The sequence below is a fragment of the Cervus elaphus genome, chromosome X (assembly GCF_910594005.1).
Source record: "Cervus elaphus chromosome X, mCerEla1.1, whole genome shotgun sequence".
NCBI lineage: Eukaryota > Metazoa > Chordata > Mammalia > Artiodactyla > Cervidae > Cervus > Cervus elaphus.
The window spans coordinates 108,461,388-108,485,994 of record NC_057848.1 but is presented as its reverse complement, the minus strand read 5'-3'; positions in this window follow the sequence as shown (position 1 = coordinate 108,485,994).

Below are 24,607 nucleotides of genomic sequence, written 5' to 3'. Positions count from 1 at the left end.
TGGTCAGGACCTGAACTAAAGAACTGATGATATAGAACAAGATTCCTATCCTAATAGGTGTGAAGACTATTCATAAAGACTGACAGTGTAGGTTAGAGGAAAGCTCCAGTTTGGTGGAAGTATAGGTAATTAGGGCCCACCTTTGTGATACTACATATCAAGTTTTTATAGTGAAATATTTTCAGTCCTACCCATTGGTTGGGGTGAAACTCAAGATTTACTTTTGTAGACAGTGCTCAGTCTCAGAGGTTACAGCTGATGAAGTTGCAATTTTATTCTAGATGGCTGCCTGCTGTTTATGTTAATGTTTGGTTTTAGGGAAGATGCTTTTCATTCATATTTAGAAGTATCCTCATCCCCATCTGGGGATACTTTAAAGAATTCTTGGTGGTGGTGGTTTAGTGGCTAAGTCGTGTCTGACTCTTGCAACCCCACGGACTCTAGCCCGCCTGGCACCTCTGTCTGTGGGATTCTCCAGGGAAGAATACTGGAGTGGGTAGGCATTCCCTTCTCAAGGGGATCTTCCTGACCCAGGAACTGAACCTGAGTGTCTCCTGTGTCTCCTGCATTGCTGGCAGATTCTTTTATCACTGAGCTACTGGGGAAGCTACCTTTATGTAAAATGCAGTTTATAGGTTAACTAGACAGTAGTTTAATGTACCAGTGAGCTAGTGGCACATATTCACCAAGTGGATATACTTTGAACAATTTAAATTTAAAAATAAAAGTTCTATATGCATATAGTAGAATTATAGAGTTTTTTAAGTTTGTTTAAAAAAAAAGAAAAATCCACGTCTTATTTCCCTTACCCCTTAATTTTCCATTCTCAAAGGTAACTAAATCACTTTGAACTTTGATCTTTTGATTACTTAGATCAATATATCTAAATAATATGCTAGTATAGCTTTATTTTTAAGTTTTAGCCATTATCTATTAATTGCCCATTCTAGATGATGATTTAACTCTCCTTCATGTACATATCCTTCTTACTCCCATCTTGAATTCAGGTATGAATTCACTGCTGTTCCTTTCTGTTATCTTAATATATTTATATCATGATTTTGATTTTCTCACTATGCAGTGTCTGGTAAATTTTTTATTTATATTTTTTGAAGTATAATTTATATAATGTGAAATTCACTTTCTTTAGTTTACAGTTGTTTGAGTTTTTACATTCCATAGTATAGACATCACTACAATCAAAATATGGAATTGTATCATAACCTAAAACGTTTCTTTCATGCTCTTTTGAAGTCAACCTATTCCCTTATCCTTTAATAATTCAAGTACTCTTTGTTGAATATATATATGGGTTTATTTCTAGATACCCTATTTCTGTTCCCTTGATCCATGTGTCAGTCATTTGGCTGATACTGCATAGTAAGTGTTGAAGTAAACATTGAAAATAGGTAGTGTCAGTGCTCGGAGAAGGCAATGGCAACCCATTCCAGTGTTCTTGCCTGGAGAATCCCAGCGACAGCGGAGCCTGGTGGGCTGCCTTCTTTGGGGTCGCACAGAGTCGGACACGAGTGAAGTGACTTAGCAGCAGCAGCAACAGCAGCAGCAGTGTCAGTGCTCCAGCTCTAATCTTGTTTTTTCCTCAAAATTGTTTTGGCTATCCTAGTTTCTTGGTTTTTCTATAACTGCTCTAAAAATCCTCTGTGCTCTGCCAGTTCATACTTCTCTCCCTTTTAGACCCAGGCAACCATCAATCTTTTTACTATCTCAGTGGTTTTATCTTTTCCAGAGTGTCAGATACTGGAATCATACAATATGTGGCCTCTTCATATTGGCTTCTTTCACTTAGTAATATGCATTTAAGGTTCTGCTTACTTTTTCATGGTTTGATAGCTCATTTCTTTTTAGCACTGAAGAAGATTTCATTTTGTCAATATACCAGTTTAGTTATTCATTCAATTACAGAAAGTCATCTCGACTGCTTCCAAGTTTTGGCAATTAGTGAATAAAGCTGCTTCAAACATCAGTGTGTAGGTTTTTGTGGGAACATAAATTTTCAACTCCCTTGGGTAAATATCAAGAAACTTCATTGCTGATCATATTGTAAGAATATCTTTAGTTTTGTAAAAATCTACCCAAATGTTTTGTAAGGTGGCTCTACCATTTTGTATTCCTACTAGCAGTGAATGAAAAAATTCCTGTTGTTGTACAACCTTGCTAGCATTTGGTGTTATCAGTATTCTGGATTTTGATCATTCTTGTAGATGCATAGTGATTTCTCACTGTTGTTTTAATATGCATTTCTTTAATGACACATGATGTGGAGCATTTTTTTATATGCTGTTTGCCTTCTGTATATCTTAGATGAGGTGTTTCTATTCAAGCATTTTGCCCGGTTTTTAATTGGGTTATTTGTTTCCTTATTGTTTCAAACATATTTATATATTTTGGATGACAATCTTTTATCAGATACGTCTTTATAAATATTTCCTCCAGTCTATGCCTTCTCTTCTCTCTTTTCTTGACAGTGTATTTTACAGAGCAGAAGTTTTTAATTTTAATGATGTCCAACTATGTTGTTGTTCAGTCGCTCAGTTGTGTCCAAATCTTTGCCACCCCACGGACTGCAGCACAACAGGTTTCCCTGTCCTTCACTGTTTCTCAGAGTTTGCTAAAATTCATATCCATTGAGTCAGTGATGCCATCCAACCATCTCGTCCTCTGTTCCCCCCTTCTCCTCCTCCCTTCAATCTTTCCCAGCATTAATGTCTTATCCAGTGAGTTGGCTGTTCACATCAGGTGGCCAAAGTATTGGAGCTTCAGTATCCTTCCAATGAATATTCAGGGTTGTTTTCCTTTAGGGTTGACTGGTTTGATCTCCTTGCTGTCCAAGGGATTCTCAAGAGTCTTCTCCAGTACCACAGTTTGAAACCATCAATTCTTTGGTGCTTAACCTTCTTTATGGTCCAACTCTCACATCTACAAGTGACTACTGGAAAAACCATAGCTTTGACTATATGGACCTTTGTTGGCAGAGTAATATCTCTGCTTTTTAATATGCCATCTAGGTTTATCACAGCTTTTTTCCAGGGAGCAAGCGTCTTTTAATTTCATGGTTGCAGTCACCATCCACAGTGATTTTGAGGACCAAGAAAATAAAGTCTGCCGCTGTTTCCATTGTTTTCCCATGTATTTGCCATGAAATGATGGGACAGGAGGCCATGATCTTAGTATTTTGAATGTTGAGTTTTAAGCCAGCTTTTTCACTCTCCTCTTTCACCTTCTTCAAGAGGCTCTTTAGTTCCTCTTCACTTTCTGCCATTAGGGTGGTGTCATTTGCATATCTGAAGTTATTGATATTTCTCCCAGCAATCTTGATTCTAGCTTGTGCTTCATCCAGTCCGGCATTTCATATGATGTACTCTACATATAAGTTAAATAAGCAGGGTGACAATATACAGCCTTGACGTACTCCTTTCCCAATTTGGAACCAGTCCATTGTTCCATGTCTGATTCTAACTGTTGCTTCTTGACCTGCATACAGATTTCCCAGGAGGTGGATAAGGTTATCTGATATTCCCATCTTTTTAAGAGTTTTCCACAGTTTGTTGTGATCCACACAGTCAAAGACTTAAGTATAGTCAATGAAGCAGAAGTATATGTTTTTCTGGAATTCTCTTGCTTTTTCTATGATCCGGTGGATGTTAGTAATTTGATCTTTGGTTCCTCTGCCTTTTCTAAATCCAGCTTGAACATCTGGAAGTTCTCGGTTCATGTGCTGTTGAAGCCTAGCTTGAAGGATTTTGAGCATTACCTTGCTAGCATGTGAAATGAGCACAATCATGCTGTTGTTTGAACATTCTTTAAGAGTGTTGTACAGTAGTTTGAAAGTCATTAAGACCTGTTTTGTACAGTTCTTCTGTGTATTCTTGCCACCTCTTCTTAATAACTTCTGCTTCTGTTAGGTCCATAGTGTTGCATGAAATGTTCTCTTGGTATCTGTAATTTTCTTGAGCAGATCTCTAGTCTTTCCCTTTCTGTTGTTTTCCTTTATTTATTTTCATTGTTCCCTTTAGAAGGCTTTCTTGTCTCTCCTTGTTGTCTGGGATTAGCTCTGATAGAGTGCCTGAAGACCTATGGATGGAGGTTCATACAGGAGGAGATACCCGAAACCATTCCTGAGTCCAACTTATCTATTATTTTTTCATGAATCTTGCCTGTGATATTGTAGCTAGAAAGTCATCACCATATCCAGGATCATCTAGATTCTCTCCTGTTTCCTTAGAAGAATTTCATAGACTTACCTGTATTTTATATTTATGTGTATGATCTATTTGAGTTAATTTTTGTAAAGAGTGGTGGCTTCCCTGGTGGCTCAGATGGTAAAGCGTCTGCCTACAATGCAGGAGACCTGGGTTCAATCCCTGGGTTGGAAAGATCTCCTGGAGAAGGAAATGGCAACCCATTCCAATATTCTTGCCTGGAAAAGCCCATGGATGGAGGAGCCTGGTAGGCTACAGTCCATGGGGTCGCAAAGAGTCGGAGAAGAGTGAGCGACTTCACTTAAACTTTTCACTTGTAAAGAGTGTAAAGTCTGTGTCTAGATTCATTTTATTGCATGTGGATTTCCAATTGTTCCGTCCCATTTATTGATAAGATTTTTTACTCTTCTCTTGTCTTTACTTCTTTGTCAGAGATCAGTTGACTGCATTCATGTGGGTCTAGTTTTGGGCTTACGCTCCGTATTCTGTTCTATTGACCTGTTTTGTCTATTTCATCAGTAGCATAGCGTCTTGATTATTATAGCTTTACAGGAAGTCTTTAGTTAGAGTGTCTGTCCCATTACCTTGTTCTTCAGTATTGTGCTGGCTATTTGGGCTCTTTTGCCCCTCTATATAAAATCTAAAATCAGTATTTGATATCCCTAAAATAATTTGCTGAAATTTTGATTTGCATTTGGTTGAGTCTGTTTGTTGCTGGTAAATTTGAGGTTCTTTCTTCCTCTAGAAGGAATTCAGAGAAGAGGCAGAGATTTTGAGAAAGTATAGAAGATTGATTTAAGCATGAATAAGCTCTCAGAGTGGGCTGGCAGGTGAGGAGCTGCCACTCTTGGCCTCTTTGGCAAGTGGGTTATGAGGGGCAAAGAAATGAAGGGGCGGAGTTTTCATTCCAGCTCCATTTTCCTGAGGGCAGGAGGGATTTTTGTCCTCATTTAGCTTATATCAGAAGTATTATGGTGTTGGTGAATGATGCGTACTTATCTGTAAGGCTAATGTTACCATTCTCAAAATAGGAGCACAATGAGAAAAAGGTTGCATTTGGACTCAGGAGATTCCTGCCTTTCCTCACCTTTTTTGTCTACTACTGAGACCCTAATCATCCTATTTCCGGTCATTCTGAAGGTTCCTGCTTTTCTTTGTCTTTCTATGGACCCCTGCAGTTTACAAGATGCATGATTTCCTGCCACCTGGCCCCTGCCCCCATTTCTCTGCTCCTACCTAGCTACCTGCCTGCTATAACGTTTATTGAGTTTGGAAGAACTGACATGTTGACGATATTTACCCTTGCTCTCCATATACATGAAATGTAACTCTGCTTACTTAGTTATTTGATTTCCATTATCAGAGTTTTGTAGTTTTCCTCATATAGATCTTATACATATTTAGATTTATATCCTTATTTTGAGGGGATGCAAATGTAAATATTATTGTGTTTTTAACTTCAAATTCCACTTCTTTATTGCTGGTATATAGGAAAGCAATTGACTTTTGTATATTAATCTTGTATCCTGCAACCTTGGTGTACTTACTTACTAGTTCCAGGTTTTTAAAATTTATTTATTTTGGGGGGTTAATTCTTTAGTATTTTCTGCATGGCTGGGCATGTCATCTCCAAACAAAGTTATATTTCTTCCTTCCCAATCTGTATTCCTTTTACTTCCATTTCTTTATCTTTTGTTGTTGTTGTTTACATTAACTAGAACTACCAGTGCAGTGCTGAAAAGGAATGGTGAGAGGGGCCTTCTTTGACTTCTTGTTGATTGTTGTGGAAATTCTTCTAGTTTCTCACCATTAACTGTGTTAGTTGTTTTTTTTTTTTTGTAGATGCTGTTTATCAAGTTGAGGAAGTTCCCCTATATTCCTAGTTTGCTCAGAGTTTTTATCATGAGTGGATATTGGGTTTTGTTGGATGCTTTTTCTGTATCTATTGATATGATCATATGATTTTTCTTTAGTTGTCAATGCAGTGGTTTACATTCATTGATTTTTCGAACATTGAATTAGCTTTGCATACTTGGAATAAACCCCACTTTGTCATGGTGCATGTGAAAAAAGTGAAAGTGTTAGTCACTCAGTAATGGCCAATTCTTTGCAACCCTATGGACTGTAGTCTGCCAGGCTTCTCTGTCCATCAAACTCTACAGGCAAGAACACTGGAGTGAGTAGCCATTCCCTTCTCCAGGGGATCTTCCCAACCAGGGAATCGAATTTGGGTCTCCTGCATTACAAGCAGATTCTTCACCATCTGAGCCACCAGGGAAGCCCCTTATGATGTATAATTCTTGTCTTATCTTGTTGGATTCAGAATGCTAATTTGTTGAGGATTTGTGTATCTACATTAATGAGAGATATTGGTGTATGGTTTTCTTGTAATGTCTTTGGTTTTGGTATTAAGATAATGTTGGCCTCCATAGAATGAGGAAGTACTCCCTCTGCTTCTATCTTCTGGAAGAAATTGTAGAGAATTGGTATAATATCTTAAATGTTTGATTAAGTTCACCAGTGAACTCATCTGAACTTGGTGCTTTCTGTTTTGGAAGGCTATTAATTATTGATTCCATTTCTTGAATAGATATAGGCCTGATGAAATCATCTTTTTTCTTTTATCAGTTTTGGCATTATTTCTTTTAAGAAATTTGGTCTGTTTCATCTAGATTATCAAGTTTGTAGTTATAATTACTCATAGTGTTGCAGGAAGGGGGCCCCTTCCAGGGCCCGAAACTGGGCTCTTGTCTAACACTCGGAAATGAGTTGTCCTAGGAGACACATGTGCTAACAAAGCAAGAGATTTTATTGGGAAAGGGCGCCTGGGCGGAGAGCAGGAGGGTAAGGGAACCCAGGAGAACTGCTTTGTCACATGGCTTGCAGTCTCGGGTTTTATGGTGGTGGGATTAGTTTCCAGGTTGTCTTTAGCCAATCATTCTGACTCAGAGTCCTTCCTGGTGGTGTACACCTTGTTCAGCCAAGATGGATGCCAGAGAGGAGGATTCTGGGAGGTAGCTGGTCATGTGGTGTCTCCTTTTGACCTTTCCCAAACTCTTCCTGGTGGTGGAGGGTTATTAGTTCCATGTTCCTTACCAGAACCTAATAAGTCATGCAAATGGTTACTATGGTGCCTGGCCAGGGTAGGTGGTTTCAATCAGTGTGCTTCCCCTAACAATACTTTTCTCTTATCCTCTTAATTTCCATGGAATCTATAGTGATGCCCACCCCCCCCCATTCATTTCTGATACTAGTAATTAGTGTCTTCTCTTTTTTTAATTCATAGTTATCTTTGAAAGTGAAAGTCAGTCATGTCTGACTGTTTGCGACCCCTGGACTATACAGTCCATGAAATTCTCGAGGCCGGAATAATGGAGTGGGTAGCCTTTCCCTTCTCCAGGGTATCTTCCCAACCCAGGGATCAAACCTAGGTCTCCTGCATTGCGGGCAGATTCTTTACCAGCTGAGCCACAAGAGAAGCCCAAGTTATCTTTACTGGAGGCTTATTAATTTTTTTTGCTATTTTGAAAATATCAAAACCTCAATGAGGTACAAATACATGCATTTTAAATAACACACTTCTAAGTAGCACATGGATCAAGGAAGAAATCTGAAGAGAATTTAAAATAAAATAAAAATAAATGGAAAAAAATAAACTACATATTCAAAAAATAAATAAAATGCATGTATTTGGGAATTTCTCAGTTTTCTTTTAGTTATTGATCTAGTTTAATTTTACTATAGTCTGAGAGCATATGTAAAGATCTCAGAAGGGTTATTCTTACCTATCTCTTTCCCTGGTTCTCTCTGGTAAACTTATAACTGGTGTTCTTTCAGTGTGTTGCTCTCATGCAGTTACCAGTCTCCTCTTAGTTGCTTACCATCAAAATTTCTATTCTTTTTAAGAGTACTTTTTGGATTCAACTTTCCCCCAGTGTGTTCCAAATTAACTTGGTTCCCTTGGCGATACCTCTGTGCTCTCTTATTATAGCCTATTCCTACCCCTTGGCAAAACCTCTGCACTAATTTGGAGCTGAGCATAGAGGAAGTGGCTTGCTTTTCTGAGTGACATACCTACTGAGTGAGGAGGGGTGCTTACCTAGGGTAGTAGCCTCTGGTTTTCCTAAATGATTGTCACCCTTTAGGTAAATTTTCCCTTTGTGCTGTGTCTTTGAGGTCTCTTTCCATTTTATTGTCCTACGGTTATCTGCAAAAATACCTTTTAAAAAATCTACAAAAAGATTGCTGAGATATTGATTTGTAATAATCTGATAATGTTTCTCTCCGGATTTGTGAACAGGGTAGTAGTATTGGTTTCATATTTGGATCCTGTTCACTCCTTTTCTTTTTAATGGAATTGATTGTGTGGAATTGGTGTTATTTCTTTTTTGATAGGTAGAATTCACCAATGAAACCATCTAGGCTTGGGTTTTTCACCTTTAGTAGGTTATTAACTTCCCAGTCCAATTTATTTACAAGATATAGGGCTATTCAGATTTTCCTGAGCAAGTTTTGGTAGTCTACGTCTTTCAAATAATTATTCTATTTCATGTAATTTATCAAATTCATAAGCATAAGTTGTTTGTAGTACTACTTTATTTTCCTTATAAAGAAAGTCTTTGGCATTATTTGTAATACTGATAATTTATAGTTTCTTTCTCTTCTGTGGTTTCTTTTTTGTTGTTTATTTTGGTCAGCCAACCCTGGGCACAGTTGAATATCTATGTATAACTTATAGGCCAGTTGTCTATATCCTCTGTATCTGCGAATTCAACCAGTTGTGGATCATGTGGTATTGTTGTATTTACTATTGAAAAACAACTTTTTTGCTTTCCAAAGATTTATTTGTTGTTTATTTTTGGCTGCATTGGGTCTTTGTTGCTTCGTGTGGACTTTCTCTAGTTGTGATGAGCAGAGTCTACTCTAGTTGTGATGTGTGGGCTTCTCATTGCTATGGCTTTTTTTTTGTTGTGGAGCTCGGGCTCTAGGGTCATAGACTTAAGTAATTGTGGCACGTGAGCTCAGTCGTTGTGGCGAGGCATGGGATTAATTGCCTCAGCGTGTGGAATCTTCCTGGACTAGGGATCTAACCTGTGTCCCCTGAATTGACTGGTGGAGTCAGCTTCCCCAATAGCTCAGTTTGTAAAGAATCTGCCTGCAATGCAGGAGACCCCAGTTCGATTCCTGGGTCAGGAAGATCCACTGGAGAAGGGATAGGCTACCTACTCCAGTATTCTTGGGTTTCCCTTGTGGCTCAGCTGGTAAAGAATCCACCTGCAATGCGGGAGACCTGGATTCGATCCCTGGGTTGGGAAGATCTCCTGGAGAAGGGAAAGGCTACCCACTCCAGTGTTCTGGCCTGGAGAATTCCATGAACTGTATAGTCCATGGAGTTGCAAAGAGTTGGACACGACTCTTTGAGTGACTTTCACTTTCACTTCTTAACCACTGGACCACTGGGAAAGTCTGAAAAAAACTTTGTATAAATGGAGCCATGCAGTTGAAACCTGTGTTATTCAAGGCTTTTAATGAACCAACTTTTGGTTTTATTGATTTTTTTTTTTTTTTTGGTGTTTTTGTTTTTATATCTGTTCTAGATTTTACTGTTTTCTTCGTTTTGCTTGCTTTATTTGCTCTTCTTTCTCTAGTTTCTTTAATACAAACTTTGGTTATTGATTTTAGGTCTTTATTATTTTCCAGTATGGGTATTTAGTGCTGTGAAGTGAAATGAAGTGAAGTGAGTCACTCAGTCGTGTCCGACTCTTTGCAACCCCATGGAGTATACAGTTCATGGAATTCTCCAGGCCAGAATACTGGAGTGGGTAGCCCTTCCCTTCTCCAGGGGATCTTCCCAACCCAGGAATTGAACCGGGGTCTCCTGCATTGCAGACGGATTCTTTACCAACTGAACTATCAGGGAAGCCCCTTCTCTATTAGCACTGCTTTAGCTGCATCCCACAGATTTTTATGTATTATATTTTCATTGTCTTTTAGTTCAGTGTCTTCAGTTTTAATTTTCCTAGAGATTTTCTCTTTGATCTGTTATTTAGACATTTGTTGTTTAATTTCCATTTATTTGGGAATTTTCCAGATGTGTCTCTGTTGTTGATTTCTAGATTAATTTTATGTTCTAGAATGCCCTTTATATTACTGTTTTTTTAATTCAGTGAGATTTGTTTTATAGATAACGTGATTTTTATAGATCAGTATTAAACATACGTATTTTAGAAGAGTATGTATTTTATTGTGTTGTTTGGTGTGTTCTTTAATTATATCAAGTTGGTTGATAGTTTTGTTCAGGCCTTCCATATTTTTTCTGGTTTTCTAACTGTGTGAACATTTGAGAGAGCAATGTTGAAATGTCAAAATACTTTTTAATTTTTTTCCCTTTCACATCTATCATTTAATGTCTTCTGTATTTTTAAAATCTTGTTAGGTGCATATGCATATGGAGTTATTACATCTTTTGAGAGATGTCATTCCTTTATCTTTCCATATTATTTCTCTTTATTCTCTGATAATCTTTCTTGTTCTGATGTTTGTTTCAAATTAGTATAGCTTCTCAACTTTTTACTTCGGTTAATATTTCATGCTATATCTTGTTTCATCACTTTTAATCTTTGTGTATATGCAAAGTTTGTGTGTGTGTGTTTCACAGTAAGTTGGTGGTTGGGTTTTTGTGTGTGTGCTCAATTGCTCAGTCATGTCCGATTCTTTGCAACCCTGTGGACTGTAGCCTGCGAGGCTCCTCTGTCCATGGGGATTCTCCAAGCAAGAATACTGGAGTGGGTTGCCATGCCCTCCTCCAGGGGATCTTCCTAATCCAGGGATCAAACCCAGGTCTCCTACACTGCAGGCAGATTCTTTACCATGTGAGCCACTTTTTAAGTCAAATAATTAGAGTAAATAGATACGTGGCTTGGCTATCCATATGATAGTGTCCATCTTTCTTTTGGTGTTATACCATTCCAGTTTTAAAAATTGACTTTTTTTTTTTTAGATAAAACTTACATACCATTTAATTTGATCATTTAAAGTATACAATTAAATATTTTAAAATAAATTTAATGAGTTCTGCAAGCATTACCCTAATTCCTTTTTATAACATTTTCACCATCCCAGTAGCATTCCTCATATTAGTTTACATTTAATTTCTGTTCCTACCTCTAACTACTGGCAAACACTAATCTACTTTGGCATGTGTAGATTTGCCTTTTGTGGACCTTTTATACAACTGGAATAATATAATATGTAGTCTTTGTATTTGATTTCTTTTACATAGGTTATTTATTTAAAAATTCATCTGTATTTTTATATGTATCAACATTTCACTTGTTTGTAAATAATATTCAGTTGTATGAGTATGCCAGTTTTTGCTTTTGCATTAAACACTTGTGAGTTTAGGTTGTTTCTATTTTATTGGCTATTATAGATTATGCTTCTGTGAGCATTCACATGGAAATCTTTGTGTGGATATTTTCATTTCTCTTATGTATGAATTTTAGGATCATGTTGGATAATTTATCTTTAACTTTTTAAGGAATTTCCGAATTTTTTTTAAATTAACCTTAATGTTACATTCCCACCAGCAGTGTAGTATGGTTAATGATTTTTATATTTTTCTCTACTTGTGTTACTGCATTCTGTTGTAGTAAAATTACATCTCATTGTACTTTCAATTTGCATTTCCTTAATGACTAATGAATTACGGGATGTTTCCTTTTTTTTTTTTTGACTCTGCCCTGCTGCTTCCCGGATCTTAGTTCCCTGACCAGGGATTGAATCTGTGCCCTTGGCAGTGAAAGTGAGGAGTCCTAACCACTGGACTGCCAGGGAATTCCCTCCATTTTTTTTTTTCCCATTTATTTTTATTGGTTGGAGGCTAATTACTTTGCAATATTGTAGTGGTTTTTGCCATACATTGACATGAATCAGCCTTTTATATATCTTTTTTTTTTTTTTTTTTTCTGGAATGTCTGTTTAAACATTTTGTCAAGTTTTTAAGTAGATTGTTTCCCTTCTCATTATTGAGTTATTATAACTTTTGGTATAATTTGGATATTAGGCTCTTAGCAGATATGTGATTTGCAGGTAAAGTTGACCCTTGAACAGTGCAAGAGTTAGGGGCACCAATCCTCCAGGCAGTTGAAAATCCACATATTAACTTCTGATTTCTCAAGAACTTAACCAGAAGCCTTACCTATAGCATAAACAGTTAACATATATTGTATATGATATATGTGTTATATACTTATTCTTACAATTAAGTAAGCTAAAAGAAAGAAAATGTTATTAAGAAAATCATAAGGAAAATACATCTATGGTACTCTACTGTATTTATCAAGACTGTAAGCATATGTCATCTGTTTACAAGATTTCTATCAGTATCTCCATCAGTATTGTATGATACAAAACACTATAAATGTTATACATATTACTGACATGCTAAGTCACTTCAGTCATATTTGACTTTGCAGCCCTATGGACTGTAGCCTGCCAGGCTCTTCTGTCCATGGGGATTCTCCAGGTAAGAATCCTGGAGTGGGTTGCCATGCCCTCCTCCATATTACTGACAATAGATACCAAAAATGAAAGCATAATGTAAAAACAAAAGTTAATATATATTTACAGGTATAATGATTCATGCATTGACAGTGAAGAAGCAGCAGTATGATTGCTTTATGGTAGCCTAGTGTAATCAATATGATAACCTATATTATACTGAATGAAGTGTTATTAAAACTTTATGGTGTATTACAGTCATATTCATAATACAGTACTGGAAACATTGCATTTAAATACACCTCTGATGACAAAAAGAGATGCACATTTTCTCTAATTATTAATATAAGAGAGACAAGTATTAGTGATGTATTTCTTTAAAGCAAAGTTATGAAACAGTAATAAAACTAACCCCCAAATGTACACCTAATAAGTAAGAATAAGAAAGATGCAGGATACATTTTGAATATACAAAAGTCAATAATTTGGTTATATACCAGGAATGAACAATTGGAATTTGTAATAAAAAAAAAAAATTCCCATTTCCAGAGACACCCTTGGTAGTCCAGTGGCTAAGACTCCATACTCCCAATGCAGGGGGCCTTGGGTCAATCCCTGGTTGGGGAACTAGACCCCACATGCCACAGCTAAGAGTTTGCATGCTGCAACAAGGATCAAAGATCCTGCATGCCACAACTAAGACCCAGTGCAGTCAAACTTAAAAAAAAGTACCATTTCCAGTTGCACCAAACAAAAATGTAGTACTTAGGTATAAATCTAACAAAATATGTACAGGATCTGTTGATGAAAAACCAGAAAATACTAAGGAAAGAGATTAAATAAGATCTAAATAAATGGAGAGATACTTTCTGTTCATGGTTTGGAAAACTCAATATTGTTAAAATGTCAAATTTTCCTACCTTGAGCTATAGAGTCAATGTAATTTGCATCAAAATTCCACCAAAATACTTTGTTGATAAGCTGACTAAACCTTTTATGGAAAGGCTAATTATCTATAACTGGTAACAGTGTAGAAGAAGCACAAAGTTGGTTTCAATACCACTTGGTTTAAAAACTTACTGTATATATAAAGCTGTAGTTATGACAGCATCATGCAGCTAGTAAGAGGATAGGCACATGCATCAATAGAACAGAATAGACAACTCAGAAATAATCCATACAATATAGCAAACTAATCTTTGAGAAAGGCAGAAAAGCTGTAAAATGGTAAAAGGATAGTCTTATCAACAAGTACTGGAATAATTGTATGTCCACAGGTTAAAAAGTGAACCTACTTTGAGGCCCTCACCCTTTTATAAAAGCAAACTGAAAATAGAACATACACCTAAGTAGAAAATGGAAAATTGTAAGACTTCTGAAAGAAAATACAGGAGAACATGTGATTTGGGGTTTGGTGATGAGTTTTAGATACGACATCAAAAAAGAAATTGATAAGTAGGGCTTAATTAAAATTAAAAATATTTGCTCTGGTTATTCCCTGGTGGTTCAGTGGTTGGGACTCCATGCTTCCAGTGCAGGTAGTCTGGATTCAATCAATCCCTGGTTGGGGAGCTAAGATCCCATAAGCCGTGGGGTGCAGCCAAAAAAAAGTTTGCTCTGACAAAACACTGTCAAGTGAATGAAAAGACAAAAGCCACAGACTAGGAGAACATTTTGGGGCTTCCCTGGTGGCTCAGACGGTAAAGAATCTGCCTGCAATGCAGGAGACCCAGGTTCGATCCCAAGGTTGGGAAGATCCCCTGGAGAAGGAAATGGCAACCCACTCCAGTATTCTTACCTGGGAAATCCCATGGACAGAGGAGCCTGACTGACTACAGTTCATGGGGTTGCAAAGAGTCAGACGTGACTGAGTGACTAACACACCCAGGAGAACATTTTGCAAAACCCCTGTCTGATAAAGGACTTTAACATACTGACAACTCTTAAAACCCACTCCAGTATTCTTGCCTGGAGTATCCCATGGACAGAGGAGCCTGGCTGGCTCCAGTCCATGGGGTCGCAAAGAGTCAGACAGGACTTAGCAGCTAAACAACAACTTAAAACTTGACAATAGGAAAACAAAGAAGACAAAATTGGGCAGAAGATCTGAACATACACTTCACCAAAGAAAATACAGAGATGGCAAATGAGCCAATGAAAAGGTGCTCATTTGCAATTCAATTCAGTTCAGTCACTCAGTCGTGTCCGACTCTTTGCGACCCCATGAATCGCAGCACCACGAATTGCAGCACGCCAGGCCTCCCTGTCCATCACCAACTCCTGGAGTTTACTCAAACTCATGTCCATCGAGTCGGTGATGCCATCCAGCCATCTCATCCTCTGTCGTCCCCTTCTCCTCCTGCCCCCAATCCCTCCCAGCATCAGGGTCTTTTCCAATGAGTCAACTCTTCGCATGAGGTGGCCAAAGTATTGAAGTTTCAGCTTCAGCATCAGTCCTTCCAATGAACACTCAGGACCCATCTTCCTTAAAGTGAAAGTGAAATCGCTCAGTCGTGTCCAACTCTTTGCAACCCCATGGACTGTAGCCTACCAGGGTCCTCCCTCCATGGGATTCCCAGGCAAGAATACTGGAGTGGGTTGCCATTTCCTTCTCCAGGGGATCTTCCCAACTCAGGGATCAAACCCGGGTCTCCTGCATTGTAGGCAGGCACTTTGGTTAAAGTGCCACCAGGGAAGCCCATCTTCCTTAGGGGAATTCAAATTAAAAAAAGGTATCCCTATTCCCATATTAGAATGATTTAAAAATTTTAAAACCTATACATACCAATTGCTGGCGATAGGAAACCTTATTTTTAGTGTACTTTTAAATTTTTCTCAAGAAATTATAACATGCAGATTAACTTGAAACCATCTACTTCAGGTTAATACTAATTCATGTTCAATACTGTGTGAAATCTTCCAGTATTATTCTTTTTTTTTTTTTTGCATCCTCTCTTCTTTGTGCTATTGCCGTGCAAATGAGGTCTTTACATGTTATAACCCAAAGTACTGTTTTATAGTTGTTCTATCCTTGTATCTTTTATGCAGCTCTCTCTCTCTCTTTTATTTTTATTTTTGGCCGCACTGTGCAGCATTCAGGATCTCAGTTCCCTGACCAGGGATGGAACCTTTGTCCCCTGCATTGGGAACATGGAGTCTTAGCCACTGGACTGCCAGGAAAGTCTCTATCCAGTTCTCTTTTAAATCATTTTAGAATTTAAAGAGTAAAGCATTATATTCTATCATTTATTTTTACCTATATAGTTAAACTTTTCTGGTCCTGTTTATTTCTTTGTATGGATTTGAGTTAAAGTCATTTAAAAAAAACAACAGAATTTGCTGTTTTAGTGCCATTTTAGGTTCATAGTAAAGTTGAAAGGATGGTACAGAGATTTCCCATATATTCCCTTCCCTCACATAAATAATGCCATTCTCATTATCAACATTCCCCACCACCTTGGTACTTCTGCTACAATTGATGAACCTACATTAACCCATCGTCCTCCAAGTCCAGTTTACATTAGGGTTCAGTCTTGCTGTTGCATATTCTGTGGGTTTGCACAAATTGATAATGACAGTATACCCAAGATTAAACTATTAATCAGAATCTCTGCCCTAAAAAATCCTCTGTACTTTGCCTATTTATCCCTCCCTCCATCCCCTAACCTCTGGCAACCCACTGATCCTTTTACTGTCTCCGTAGTTTTGTCCTGAATGTTTTTTTTTTTTTTTTCCCTCTTAGTTTTGTATTTTACTTTGGATAGTTTCTGTCAACCTGTGTTCTAGTGCTGGGAGCCAGCACACGAGATCCCACCCATGACAAGGTCATGAGGGAAAAAACCTGACGGGCAAGGCGGATCAGGTTTTCAGGGATTCCGAAAAGCTGCCTCACCTTAAAGATGATCTCTGTCTTTCTGATGCTTGCTATATTAGACTACTCCCTAATTTCTGTGACACAGGCAGAAGGCCTTCCCTGATCTCTTTCCTAATAAGAATCAATTTAGAACTTTAATCAATAAGTTTCCCAGGTGGTGGTATTTAATGAGATTATCCAGGGTGAAAGGAGTGTTTTAATTTAAACTCCTTTGCTGTATTTTAGTTTGTTTGGCAAATGGTACTAATGCCCTTATGGTACTGATATGCATGATTGCTTATAATACCCTAATCATAAAACAGCATAAAGAACCTGATCACATAAAGGCCCTAATAGAGCCCTTGGGGGTGAGGAAGCCCTATTAGAGAACATAAAAATATTATTCTAAAAGTGGTTATAGTTAAAGATTTAGAAAAATAAGAGTTTAAACCTGTTAATTTTAACCAGGAATGCTAAACAGGGGCTGCCTCACTGGAGCTGCAGAGTCTTTGTGTGGTAAACCTTTTAGATAAATTTAACTGATAACTTCTGCCAAAGGACTGACCTTTGTGTTCATTAAAGAATAGATTACAGAAAACAGCTTTGCATTCACCTAGGTCATAAAATGTCAATAGGCCCCAAGGCCAGAAGATAATGTACAAGACCCTCATAAACAAAGAAGTATGCAGAAAACACCCTGGTTTCATGAAGAACAAGCTGATGTAATGTTAAACTATCTTCTCCTTAGAAATGCACTAATTTAGGGTATAAAAGCCACGGTAAAAAATAAAGCATTGCCAGACTCCCAGACTCTGCCAGACCCTGCAAACACCCCCCTCATGCATATTAGTACCATAAGGGCATTAGTACCATTTGCCAAACAAACTAAAATACAGCAAAGGAGTTTAAATTAAAACACTCCTTTCACCCTGGATAATCTCATTAAATACCATTAAATACCCTCTCCCTCCCCCTCTCTCCCTCTCCCTCTCCCTATCAAGGCTGGTCTCACGTGTCTCTCTCTCGCCGATGCCGTTCATCCTGAGGGTACCCCTGGATCCTGCTGAGGCTGGACCCCGGCATTCTAGTTACCTGATTATTCACTTGTGTTGAATATAATTATGAGCCCATTAAAGGCATTCTTCATTTCTGTTAATGTGTTTTTAATTTCTATCATTTTAATTTGACTGCTTCTTATAGTTTCTGCCTCTCTTCTGATATTACTTATGTGATCTTGTCTGTTGCCTATGTTTCAAACTTGTTCTTCTATTTTCTGTTAGTTCACACAACTTGTATCTGAGTCTGGTTTTAAAGATTACACTTTTTCAGACATTTATTTTTATCACTCTTGATTTACATGATAATTTATTGAAAGTCAGATATGTTATATAAGATAGTGGATATTGAAGTAAATATGTTTTATTCTTTGAGAAAAACACACCTTTCCTTTGTCTAGGCTTTTAATGTGGAATTTTGTATCACATTAATGAGAAGTGGGCTTTTTCTGAAGCTTGTTCCTATGTTATCTCAGTGCATTAGAGATTTTGAAGCATATAATGATAGCTTGTTTCTCTGTTCTTGCTTGGCTTTGGGTTTCCCCCATTGCATTTCTTCCCAGAGAGGGTCTTTCCTCTTCAGTTTTCCACTGTATATTATTTTACTTTTAAACTGGTTCTTTGATTCTGGGTCTTAGAGTATGGCCTGTACACGTTTTCTTGCACCTTCATATTTAATGCTGCTCCCAGCTTGTATTCATGTTCCTTCCCTAGGGCTAAAGGTTTTTTTTTTTTTTTCTCCCTTACCCAGATGTAGTTGGTTTCCACCACTGGGTTTCCCCACATTGTGCATTTAGGCTTTTGTTCCTTGGGGAAGATGGGCCTGGTATTAATTTTGGTCTGCCCTCTATTACTCTACCCAGTGTTTCAGGCCACAGGTTTTGGTGAGCTTACTTTGAGATTAAGGTTGGTTTTTTTTTTTTTTGTAAGAGAGATAGAAGAGATACCTCTGGCAGGATTTCAGCCATAGTTGCTGCTCCCCCTTCCCCATACAGCACAAATGGAATCTGTCTCTGTGATCTTCCCTGGGGCCACCTGATGATAAAGACTATATCTCTGGCAGGATTTCAGCCATAGTTGCTGTTCCCCCTTCCCCATACAGCACAAACGGAATCTGTCTTTGTGATCTTCCCTGGGGCCACCTATTGATAAAGACTGCAGGCCAGTACAGCCTGACACCTGTTTTTGAAACCTTGAGGGACTTCTCATTCTCATGGAGCCCTGCATTTGGCCATTAATGATTGATTATAATTTTTACTATAATATTCCTACCTGCTTTTATATGACTTTCTGTGGCATTATTCCAGTAATCAGTTGCTCAGATTCTATCATTCCCTGTAGGCACCTTCTCTTCTCTAAATTTCTTCATAACTCTTTGCCACAGTGGCTTAACTTTAAGGTCAGGAAAATCACTAATTTGCAGTTGTCAAGCTTTTTTTCTTCTTTTAAGGAACATAGTGATGCTGTTTCTAATGTATCTGAGCTTTGTCATCTTTGTTACTTTTGTTTGTTGATATTTTTTCATTTGCAGTATTTCATCACTCCAAATCTTTGTTGTGATGAGACAAAGAACCAAGGAGCATACACTCGCCTGACAATTTCAACTTTTTTTTAGTATTCCATGGACATGACTGAGCAACTTCACTTCAAAACTTAATGTTCTTTTAAAACTTTTGGTTGCATCTCTTCAATTTGTTTTGTTGTTGCTGTAGAGATTACAATATACAAACCTAGTAATAATCACCTAACAGTTTGTATAGATTTAATGTTTTACCACTTTCAGGTAAAACACACACTTAGATCTCTTTAAACTCCCTCATTTTTTAAAAAGTAGTTGCCATGTGTCTTCAGTTCAGTTCAATTCAGTTCAGTCCCTCAGTCATGCCTGACTCTTTGCTACCCCATGGACTGCAGCATGCCAGGCCTCCCTGTCCCTCACCAACTCCCAGAGTTTACTCAAACTCATGTCCATTGAGTCGGTGATGCCATCCAGCCATCTCATCCTCTGACATCCCCTTCTCTTCTCGCCTTCAATCTTTCCCAGCATCAGAGTCTTTTCAAATGAGTCAGTTCTTCCCATCAGGTGGCCAAAGTATTGGAGTTTCAGCTTCAGCATCTGTCCTTCCAGTGAATATTCAGGACTGATTTCCTTTTATATGTTTTGAAAACCCACCAGACTGTATTATGATTCCTTTCATATTTTAGAGTCTTATATATTTTAAAGAACTTATTTAGGAGAAGAAAAATGGTCATTTAGTCACTTACCAGTTCTGTTGTTCTTCCTTCATTCTTAAAGATCCTAGCTCCCTCTGGTCATTATTTATCTTCAAGACTAAAGAACTGTATCATTTCATCTCAACGCTGCTTGAAATGAATTTCCTTCATTTTCCTGAATCTTAAGAATGTGTTCATTTCACCTTCATTCCTGGAGGACGTTTTTATTGGATAAGGAGATATTAGATAAGGAAACCATTAATCTATTCTTTCAGCACTTTAAATAAAGATACTTTTCTACCATCTATCTCCTCCATTGTTTCTCATGAGAAATTTGCAGTTGTTTAGAATCATTGTTTCCCCATAGGAAAAGTGTTGATTTTTGCAGCTACTTGTAAGATTTTTCTTTATTTTTCTTTTTTAGCAGTTTGACTAATATTTTTGAATGATTTTTCTTTCAGCTTATCTTGTTTGGGCTTACTGAGGTAGTTGAATATATATATATATATACACACACATACATACATATATATATATTTATCTTTCAATCAAATTTGGGAAATTTTTGGCTCCTACAAATATTTTTTCCTGCAGTATATTGTTTTTCTCATTCTGGTATCAGAAGACTTGTATACTAGACTTTTTTATATTGCCCCAAAGGGCCTGAGTCTCTGTTTTGTTTCAGCCTTTTTTTGTTGTTGTTCTGTTGTTCAGATTGGGTAATTTCTGTCTTCAAATTCAGTGACTCTTTTTCCCTGTCTCCATTTCTGCTATTGAGATCTTGAGTGAATTTTTTTTGTTGTTGTAGGTGATTTTCTTTTTTAGTTAAAAAATTTTCAATTTGGTTCTTTTTAAGTGTTATTGAGATATAATATCATACCAAAAAATTATTCACCATATGTGCACAATTCACTTATTTTCATTAAATTTGTGTACAGTGTGCAGCTGTTACCACAATCCAGTTTTAGGACATTTCACTATTTCCAAAAATTCCATCAAGCCTGTCTATATTCAGTCCTGTTCTGTCCTCAGCCCCTGGCTACCACTGATCTATCTAAAATGAGCCTTTTCTGGATATTTCATATTAATGAAATTATATAATGTTTATATAGTTTGATCCCCCTCTTCGCTTTTTAAAGTCTTTTTTCTTTTCTTTGTGTTTTTGGCCATGCTGCAAGGCTTACAGGATCTTAATTCCTCCAGGGATTAAACCTGGGACCAAGGCCTTGAAAGCACTGAGTCCTAACCTGCCTGGGAGTTCTCAAAATCTTTTTGAGGTTGATCCTTGTGGTAGCATATCACAATATTTTATTCCTTTTTTAGAGCTGACTATTACTCAGTTTATAAATACACTACATTTTTTTTTCCATTTTGCACTTGACAAAGTTCATTTGTTTCCCCTTTTTGTTTTTCTTTTGTCTGTTAATAAATGTTGCTGTGAATATTGATGTATATCTTCTTGTATATTTTCATTTCTCTTGTGTAGATTTTTTTGGAGTAGATTATCTGGGTCATATTTATTTAGCTTTTAAAGAAACTGCGAACTGTTTTCCAAACTGTCTGTACTCTTTTACATTCCCACCTACAATATATGAAAGTTCACATTTCTCCACATCCTCATCATCACTTGTTACTACCTGTGTTTTTTATTATACCCATTTTAGTTTGTGTGAAGTGGTGTTTTGTTGTGGTTTTATTTTGCATTTCGTTAAGCTTAATGAGGTTGAGCATCATTTCATTTGCTTATTGTTCATTTATATGTATTTGAAGGAATAACATTTAAACCTTTTCTCCATTTCTAATTTTTTTCTTATTGTATCTATAGAATTTGAACACAAAGTTAGCAAATATAAGATTTTCAAATATTTTCTCCCACTATGTAGCTTGTCTTTTCATTTTCTATAGTGTTTATCCATAGCACTAAGATTTTTAATTTTGATGAAGCCCAATATAGCAGTTATTTTCTGTATCTAATCATTTATCAATGTTGCACTGTCTTGTTTACTGTAAATTTAAGGTAAGTTTTAAAATCTGGTAATGAGGGGCTTCCCTGATGGTCCAGTGGTGGTTAAGACTCCATGCTTCCAATGCAGGGGTAAGACTTCCATCCCTAGTTGGGGAACTAAGACCTACATGCCTTGGGGTGTAGCCACAAAAAAAAAAAAAAAAAAAAAAATCTGTGATGAAAGACCTGATAGTTTTGTTGTTTTTCAAAATTGTTTCAGGTATTCTGTATTCTTTGCATTTAGGATCATTTGCCATTTTCTACCAAAAAGAAAAAAGAAAGCAAGCCTGTTGGGATTTTGACATAGATTGTATTGACTTTGTAGATCAGTTTGATGAGAGTGTTCTAATCCAAACATAAATTTTCATAACTTTCTTTCCATTTGTATATATCCTTCAATTTTTCCAAGCAGTGTTTCGTAGTTTTTAAGTATAAATCTTTTCTTTTGTTAAAATTCTTAGATATTTTATTCTTTTTGATGCTATTCAGAACAGAGCTCTCAATTTCATTTTTGGATGACTTACTGTAGTATAGAAATACAATTGATTTGGGGGTTTAAATCCTGTAATCTATTGCTTCCTAATCTTTTTTGTTAGGTTTTTTTTGTTTTATTATGGATTCCTTAGGACTTTCTACTTATAAGATTATTTCACTTACAGATAAGTAAAATTTTACTTCTTCTTTTCTAATCTCATTTTCTTTAGTTTTTTCCCTTTATTTACTGCCTAGAACTTCCAATACAGTGTTGAATAGAAGTGGTAGGAGTGGGCATTTTTGTCTTATTCCCTTTAGGAGAAAGCATTTAGTCTTTCACCTGAAGGATATTAGTAGCTATAGGTTTTTGTTTTGTAGATATCCTTTATTAGGTTTCTTTTCATTCTTAGATTTTTGAGTTTTAAAGTATTGAAAGACCTTGGAATTTAGTCAAGTGTTATTTTTATGTTCATTGAGATGATTATGTGGTTTTTCTTTTGGAATTCAATGTATTTAACTACATTGATTTTTTTTAATTTTTATTTTTTCCATTTATTTTTATTAGTTGGAGGCTAATTACTTTACAATATTGTGGTGGTTTTTGTCATACATTGACATGAATCAGCCATGGATTTACATGTATTCCCCATCCCGATTCCCCCTCCCACCTCCCTCTCCACCCGATCCCTCTGGGTCTTCCCAGTGCACCAGGCCCGAGCACTTGTCTCATGCATCCAACCTGGGCTGGTGATCTGTTAGATAATATACATGTTTCGATTGCTGTTCTCTCGAAACATCCCACCCTCGCCTTCTCCCCCAGAGTCCAAAAGTCTGTTCTGTACATCTGTGTCTCTTTTTCTGTTTTGCGTATAGGGTTATCGTTACCATCTTTCTAAATTCCATATATAAGTGTTAGTATACTGTATTGGTCTTTATCTTTCTGGCTTACTTCACTCTGTATATTAATTTTTGAATTATGAAACATGTCTGAGTTTCTGGGATAAACCTTACTTTGTCAAGATGTTGTTAGATTAGATTTGCTCAAATTTTGTTAATTGTTGCATTTACTTTCAGGAGGGAGATTCCTTTGTATTTTTCTTATATCTTTGTGAGGTTTTAGTATCAACATGATTGTGGCCTAATTCATTAAAATGAGTTGGGATGAAATACCTCTTTAATTTTCTGAAATAATGTTTGTAGAATCCATATTATTTCATCCTTACATATTTGGTAGAATTCACCAGTGAATTCACCTTAGCATGATGTTTTCTTTTGGGGAAGATTTTTAACATTTAAGGTATATCTTTAAGTTATATACTTATATTTGAGTGAGCTTTGATAGTGTGCGTCTTTTAAAGAATATGACCATTCATCTCAGTCATTGAGTTTATTCACAAGAACTTGTTCTTAAAATTCACTTATCATTCATGTATATAATAGGGTGATGTCACCTTTCTCTTTTGTGGTAATGCTGTCCTGCTTTCTCTCATTTTCTCTGCTTTCTAATCAGCCTGGCCAGAGGTTTATTAATTTCATTGATCTTCCCAAAGATCTACATTTTGGTTTCATTGATTTTCTTTATTATTTTATGTTATCAATTTCATTGATTTTTTTGTTTGTTTTTATGCTGATTTTTGCCTCCTACTTACCTTTAGTTTAATTTGCCCTTTTGATAATTTGTTAAGGTCAGGTCACTGAGTTAAGACTTCATATAGGGGTTTTATGCTATTTTCTCCTATGTACATCTATGGTTGCACCCCATAAATTTTTATTTACTTTAATTTTTATTATGTTTAATCTACTTCTAATTTTTGCATTAATTTCTTCTTTGATCCATGAGTGTGCTGTTTAGCTTGCATATATTTGGGAGATATTCCAGAGATGTTTCTGGATTATTAACTATTTTAACTCTCTTATAGTCAAAAAATAAACTTTATGTTATTTGCATTCTTTTAAATTTACTTAAGATTGTTTTATAGTCCTGATTATGATCTATCTTTAAAATGCTTAGTATGTACTTAAAAAAAGGACATGTGTTCTGCTGTTGGCTGAAGTGTTACAGAAATAACAGCCAGGTCAAGTTAGTTGATTGAGTTGTTCAATCTATATGTTACTGATTTCCTATCCATTTTTGGTATCTATCATAGAGAGAAATATATTGAAATCTCTACATATAATTGCAGTCAGTCCATTTCTTCTTGAAGTTCTGTTAATTTTTGCTTAATTTGTTTTGAGGCTTTCGTCATTGTTAAGTCTTTCTTAACTCCTTTATCATTATGAGATG